This window comes from Bos indicus, chromosome 8 (genome assembly GCF_029378745.1).
Source record: "Bos indicus isolate NIAB-ARS_2022 breed Sahiwal x Tharparkar chromosome 8, NIAB-ARS_B.indTharparkar_mat_pri_1.0, whole genome shotgun sequence".
In the NCBI taxonomy this organism is placed as follows: domain Eukaryota; kingdom Metazoa; phylum Chordata; class Mammalia; order Artiodactyla; family Bovidae; genus Bos; species Bos indicus.
Window position 1 is genome coordinate 89,550,124 of NC_091767.1, and position 6,644 is coordinate 89,556,767.

General features: G+C 43.1%; 1 protein-coding gene across 1 annotated transcript in view; it reads left to right on the plus strand.

Annotated features, from left to right (window-relative positions):
* The window catches only part of LOC139184622 (uncharacterized), a 24,260-nt gene extending 17,994 nt beyond the window's left edge, over positions 1 to 6,266 (plus strand). The window contains exon 2 of the transcript XR_011568165.1: positions 4,320 to 6,266. The gene's annotated coding sequence lies outside the window, so the exon portion shown is untranslated. The remainder of the gene's footprint in view (positions 1 to 4,319) is intronic.
* Positions 6,267 to 6,644: the final 378 nt, after the last annotated feature.

Consider the following 6,644-nt stretch of genomic DNA (forward strand, 5'->3'; position numbering starts at 1 on the left):
TCCATCTGTCTCTGCTGCTCCCCCCTGTTCATAAACCTTTAATGTCTGTGTGATTGTCTAGGAAAAGTGAACCGGATTTTACAGAATTATGTGAAGTTACAAAATACGCCTACGGTAGATGACGTTGATTGCTTTAAAACCACTTCTTATCACATCACATTAAATTTACAATGGAGCTGGACTTGCTGGGCTTCCCACCCCATTCCCAGGCCCCATGAGCCTGACCTCAGCATCCACCTGCCAGCAGCACCTCTTGCTCTCCTCTGCTCCTGGGCGGGCCTTCACATCCAGTCCAGGCCATGCTGCCCATTGAGGGCACTTTCCTCACTTCCAGTGTGTTTGGTGATTGTTGGTCTTTTGATTTCAAGATAACTAATCTAAATAGGATTTGGAGATAGTTCAATGCACAGGGAAAAACAGAAAGAAAAGCTGCAACTCCCCAGGAGCATGGGCGCCTCAATGGCCAAGCAGAACTCAGGGGCCCTACACTGACTGACAGCACAGATGGGGATCCGCCTTGGGGAACCCCAAAAGTCAGGGCCCTTTCCCTGGGGACTCAGGCTCAGATCAGCCCATGTGCCCAGCCAGGCTTCCCCACCCTCATTTTCTCTTTCCAGTTTCATGTTGTCTTTTTTTAACTTGTCTATTTCTATTGGTTGATTTAATTTCCTTCTGGAGCAAGGAGGGAGGAAGATGACTGGGCTGTGAGACTGCTGGTGACTTAACACATTACTGACCTGAGACACGACAATATGTTTTGACAGAATGATACAATTAACATCACTGTATGAAGCTGTTGGAGCTTAACATTGATTATTATACAACTTATGATTGTCATTATCATTCACGTTTTGCTCTGTTGGGTTTTGTTCCAACTTTGTGCATATTATAAACATAAGTTAATTACCATAAAATTTTCAAACATGATGCATTGCAAAATTTTGAGTGAAGAAGAATGTTTCAGTGAATTTTATCCAGATACTTTCTCTGATTGTCTGAGAGACATATATACCAGTGTCTCAGAAGATAATAGTTCTTCAGAACTTAGTTCTGATTCAGATGATGGGAATATTAGACCAACAAAAAGACAAAAAGCTTCAGTGATTGATTCTTATATGGAAAGTGAAAATGAAACTCCTGGTGCTGGAGAAGACTTTACTTGTGTATCAGGTGTAACAACTGAATGCAAGGCCCCGCAGAGTGTTAGTGAAGTAACAGAATTAATTTTCGGCCAGGCAAAATAAAAATCGCTGGCCACAGGCATTACTTTCTGCAAAAATCCCCCAGTTAATAATGAGTTAATAAGGAGCTGTCCAGTTTGGGCAGAGATGGAAGGAGGTGTTTCCAGCTCTCACGTTTAGCATTCTAAGAATCCCCATCTCTCCAGTCTCTCACATCTGTCCTGAGGGTTCTTTCAGCCACATTGGGAGAGCAGTTGGCCTGACTTTGGCAGGAAGTTTGATAAGCTGGGTGGGAGTAAACAGGAAGCATGAACACAGCTATAATATTTGATCTTACTTCATCCTCACATCCATCTATAGAGGAGGCTCCACATCAGACCAGACTTGGTGGCCTCAAGGAGCTAGCATTTGGATAATGAGAAAACCATACAACTCCCAGGCCTGCTCACATTTTTATCAACACCAAGCACAAAGCAATCATATCCAGAAGCCACTGGTATCCCCACCAAGGGAAACTGTCTTCAATTCTTAACTAAAAGGCCAAAGACAAAGGCAAGTATTCTTTATGTAGAATTTTTCCATCCCAACTTCTGACATGTAGAGGCAACAGCATCTGGCATCTCTCCATAGACGCTTAGCTTCTGGTGTTCTTTTTGGCTCCTCCATGGATTTTTCTTATCTCATCTGTGTACTTCTTTAAGTTTTTACTGTAAAGAAAAAAAGGGATTTGTAAAATCACATAAAACAAAGATGCAGCTTAAGATAAACATCCCCATGTAGGCCATGACACAGCCTTGCTACAGACCAGGAATATCCTGCAGGCCTCTTTCCCTTCCCAGGAAGGGGACAGAAGTGTCCTGGGGTGCTGCTGGCTCAGGGTCTGCTTGCAAGGGCAGGAGACTTTCTTCCTATCTTTCCAGGCCCTCCAGGGGCCCAACGTGCTCATTCTTCTTCCCCTAGGCCACATGGAGATGGGAGGATGCCACCCACTGTTAGAACAAATGTGATCTGGGGGCTCAGTGCACTCAATAGCCCCATTCTGACACATGCAGAGGGCAGTTCTCGGGGTCCGCTGAGGAAAAGGAGTCTGACGGCTCTTGGAGGCAGTCTCAAACCAGCCATAGAATACTGGGCATTGGTAGGGCAATGGATACAAAACTAAAAATACAGTTTCCAACTTGCTGCCTTTAACTTGTGCAGGAATGAGAATTACTAACCTAGTGCAGTAACCAGACTCTGACAATGGTTGCCTGTCGGCAGAGCAGCCTGGCTTGCTACAGTCCATGGGATTGCAGATTAGGACACAACTGAAGCGACTAAGCATGCATGCACAAACTCAGCAGTTGTAAACTACTCTCCTTAAAAAAAAAAAAAAGAATGACATGCATCTGCCTTTCAGTTTGCTGGCATATAAGCCTTGCAGTTGCTACAAGTGTTGGCTTAAGGCAGTGCCCTGGTTCAACAGTGAACTCTACAAATGTGACGTCCCCCTGCAGGGAGTACTGGCCTCTCTGGGGATATTTCTCCAGCTGAGCCACCTTTACAAACTACTAGTCATGTCTGACTCTTTAGGACCCCATGGACTGCAGCACACCAGGCTTCCCTGCCCTTCACTATCTCCCAGAGTTTGCTCAAAGTCATGTCCATTGAGTCAGTGATGCCATCCAACCATCTCATCCTCTGTCACCGCTTTCTCTGCCTGCCCTCAATCTTTCCCAGCATCAGGGTCTTTTCAAATGAGTCAGTTCTTCACAACAGGTGGCCAAAGTATTGGAGTTTCAGTTTCAGCATCAGTCCATTCAATGAATATTCAAGGTTAATTTCCTTTCGGATTGACTGGTTTGATCTCCTTCCAGTCCAAAGGACTCTCAAGAGTCTTCTCTAACATCACAATTAGAAAGCATCAATGCTTCGGTGCTCAGCCTTCTTTATAGTCCAACTTTCACATCTACATGTGACTACTGGAAAAACAATATCTTTGACTAGATGGATCTTTGTCAGCAAAGTGATGTCTCTGCTTTTTAATACACTGTCTAGGTTTGTCATAGTTTTCCTTCCAAGAAGCAAACATCTTTTATTAATAATTTCTGCAATAATGGCTACGGTTTCTGTCTGCAGTGATTTTGGAGCCCAAGAAAATAAAGTCTGTCACTGTTTCCATTTTCCCTGTTCTATTTGCCATGAAGTGATGAAAACAGTGTCAGACTTTATTTTTGGGGGCTCCAAAATCACTGCAGATGGTGACTGCAGCCAGGAAATTAAAAGACGCTTACTCCTTGGAAGGAAAGTTATGACCAACCTAGATAGCATATTCAAAAGCAGAGACATTACTTTGCCAACAAAGGTCCATCTAGTCAAGGCTATGGTTTTTCCTGTGGTCATGTATGGATGTGAGAGTTGGACTGTGAAGAAGGCTGAGTGCCAAAGAATTGATGCTTTTGAACTGTAGTGTTGGAGAAGACTCTTGAGAGTCCCTTGGACTGCAAGGAGATCCAACCAGTCCATTCTGAAGGAGATCAGCCCTGGGATTTCTTTGGAGGGAAAGATGCTGAAGCTGAAAGTCCAGTACTTTGGCCACCTCATGCGAAGAGTTGACTCATTGGAAAAGACTCTGAGGCTGGGAGGGATTGGGGGCAGGAGGAGAAGGGGGCGACAGAGGATGAGATGGCTGGATGGCATCACTGACTCGATGGACGTGAGTCTGAGTGAACTCTGGGAGTTGGCGATGGACAGGGAGGCCTGGCGTGCTGCGATTCATGGGGTCGCAAAGAGTTGGACACGACTGAGCGACTGAACTGAACTGATGGAACCAGATGCCATGATCTTACTTTTTTTAATGTTGAGTTTCAGGCCAGCTTTTTTACTCTTCTCTTTCACCTTCATCAAGAGGATGTTTAGTTCCTCTTGCTTTCTGCCATTACAGTGGTTTCATCTGCATATCTGGACTTGTTGATATTTTTCCCAGCAATCTTGATTCCAGCTTGTGATTCATCCAGCCTGGCATTTCCCATGATGTACTGTGTAGAAGTTAAATAAGCAGGGTGACAGTATATAACCTTGATGTATACCTTCCCCAATTTTGAAACAGTCTGTTGTTCCATGTAGGGTTCTAACTGTTGCTTCTTGACTTGCATACAGGTTTCTCAGGAGACTGATATACTTCCTGATGTACAGAGAACTTCCAGATGTACAAAGTGGATTTAGAAAAGGCAGCGGAACCAGAGATAAAATTTGCCAGTATTCGTTGGATCATAGAGAAAGCAAGGGAATTCTGGAAAAACATCTATTTCTGCTTCATTGACTATGCAAAAGCCTTTGACTGTGTGGATCACAACAAACTTTGGAAAATTCTTCAAGAGATGGGAATAACAGACCACCTTACCTGCCTCCTGAGAAATCTGTATGCAGGACAATAAGCAACAGTTAGAACTGGACGTGGAGCAAAGGACTGGTTCAAATTTTGGGAAAGGAGTACAACAAGGCTGTATATTGTCATCCTGCTTATTTAACTTCTATGCAGAATACATCATGTGAAATGCTGGGTTGGATAAATCAAAGCTGGAATCAAGGTTGTGGGGAGAAACATCAACAACCTCAGATATGCAGATGATAGCATTCTAGTGGCAGAAAGCAAGAGGGACTAAAGAGCCTCTTGATGAAGGTAAAAGAGGAGAGTGAAAAAGCTGGCTTAAAACTCAATATTCAAAAAACTAAGATCATGGTGTCTGGTCCCATCACTTCATAGCAAATAGAAGAAAAAATGGAAACAGTGACAGCTTTTATTTTCTTAGACTGCAAAATCACTGTGGACAGTGACTGAAGCCATAAAGTTAAAAGACATTGTTCCTTGGAAGAAAAGCTATGACAAACCTAGACAGTGTATTAAGAAGCAGAGACATATTTTGCTGACAAAGTTCCAGATAGCCAAAGGTATGATTTTTTCCAGTGTAACAGCTGGAACATAAAGAAGGCTGAGTGCCAAAGAATTGATGCTTTCGAACTGTGGTACTGGAGAAGACTCTTGAGAGTCCCTTGGACAGCAAGGAGATCAAACCAGTCCATCCTAAAGGAAATCAACCGTGAATATTCATTGAATGAACTGATGCTAAAGCTGAAGCTCCAATACTTCGGCCACCTGATGTGAAGAGCCAAATCATTGGAAAAGACCCTGATGCTGGGAAGGATCGAGGGCAGGAAGAGAAGGGGACAGAGGATGAGATGGTTGGATGGCATCACTGACTCAATGGACATGAGTTGGAGCAAATTCAGGAAGATGGTGAAGGACAGGGAAGCCTGGCATGCTGCCGTTCATGGGGTCGCAAAGAGTCAGACACTACTGAGTGACTGAACAACTGGTGGCTCAGTAGTAAAGAATTCATCTCCCAATGCAGGAGAACCGGGTTTGATCCCTGAGTTGGGAAGATCTCCTGAAGAAGGATATGGCAACCCACTCTAGTATTCTTGCCTGGGAAATCCCATGGATGGTGGAGCCTGGTGGGCTACAGTCCATGGGGTTGCAAAAGAGTTCAACACAACTTAGTGACTAAACAACTGACTTTTTAAAGTGATCTTCAATAGTTTCATATATTTGCCTTTCCTATTGTGATTTTCCCTTTTCTATGGATTCTTGCTCCTTCTCTATTTAGAAAACACCTTTCAATATTTCTTTTAGCATAGGTTTAGTACTGTTGCATTCTTCTGGCTTTTGCTTTTCTGAGAAATTCTTTCTCTCTATTCAAAATGTTTATCTTCCTGGGTAAGGTATCCTTGGTTGCGGGTTTTCCTCTTTCAGGACTTTGAATATATCATTCCACTCCATTCTGGCCTGCAGAATTTCTGCAGAGAAATCAGCTGATGGCCTTTGAAGGCTCTCTTGCTACCTTTGTTCAGTCATTAAGTCGTGTCCAACTCTCTGCAACCCCATGAACTGTAGCACATCAGGTTTCCTTGCCCCTCACTATCTCTTGGAGTTTGCTCAAACTTGTGTTCACTGAGTTGGTGAAGCCATCCAACTATCTCATCCTCTGTCCCTGCTTCTGCTGCATTTAGAATCCTCTCTTTAATTATATCAACTCTTTATTTTAATATTTATGTCTGAGTGTGGGTCTGTTTGGATTCATCTTATTTGGGACCCTCTGTACTTCCTGCACCTGAATATCTATTTCCTTCTTGAAGTTTGGGAATTTTTCAGCCATCATTTCTTCAAATACATTTTTGATCCCCTTCTCTCTCTTTTCTCCTTCTGGTACCTTTATTTTTCATGCTTTATATTATCCCACAAATCTCGTATGTTGCTTTCATTTGTTTTCATTTGCCTTTCTGTGTGCTGTTCTGATTGGGTGATTTCCATTATTCTATTTTCCAGATCACTTACTTGTTCTTCTGTGTTACTTAGTTTGGTATTAACTGCTTCTAGATTGGTTTTTATCTCAGCAATTGAGTTGTCTAATTTTGATTCATTCC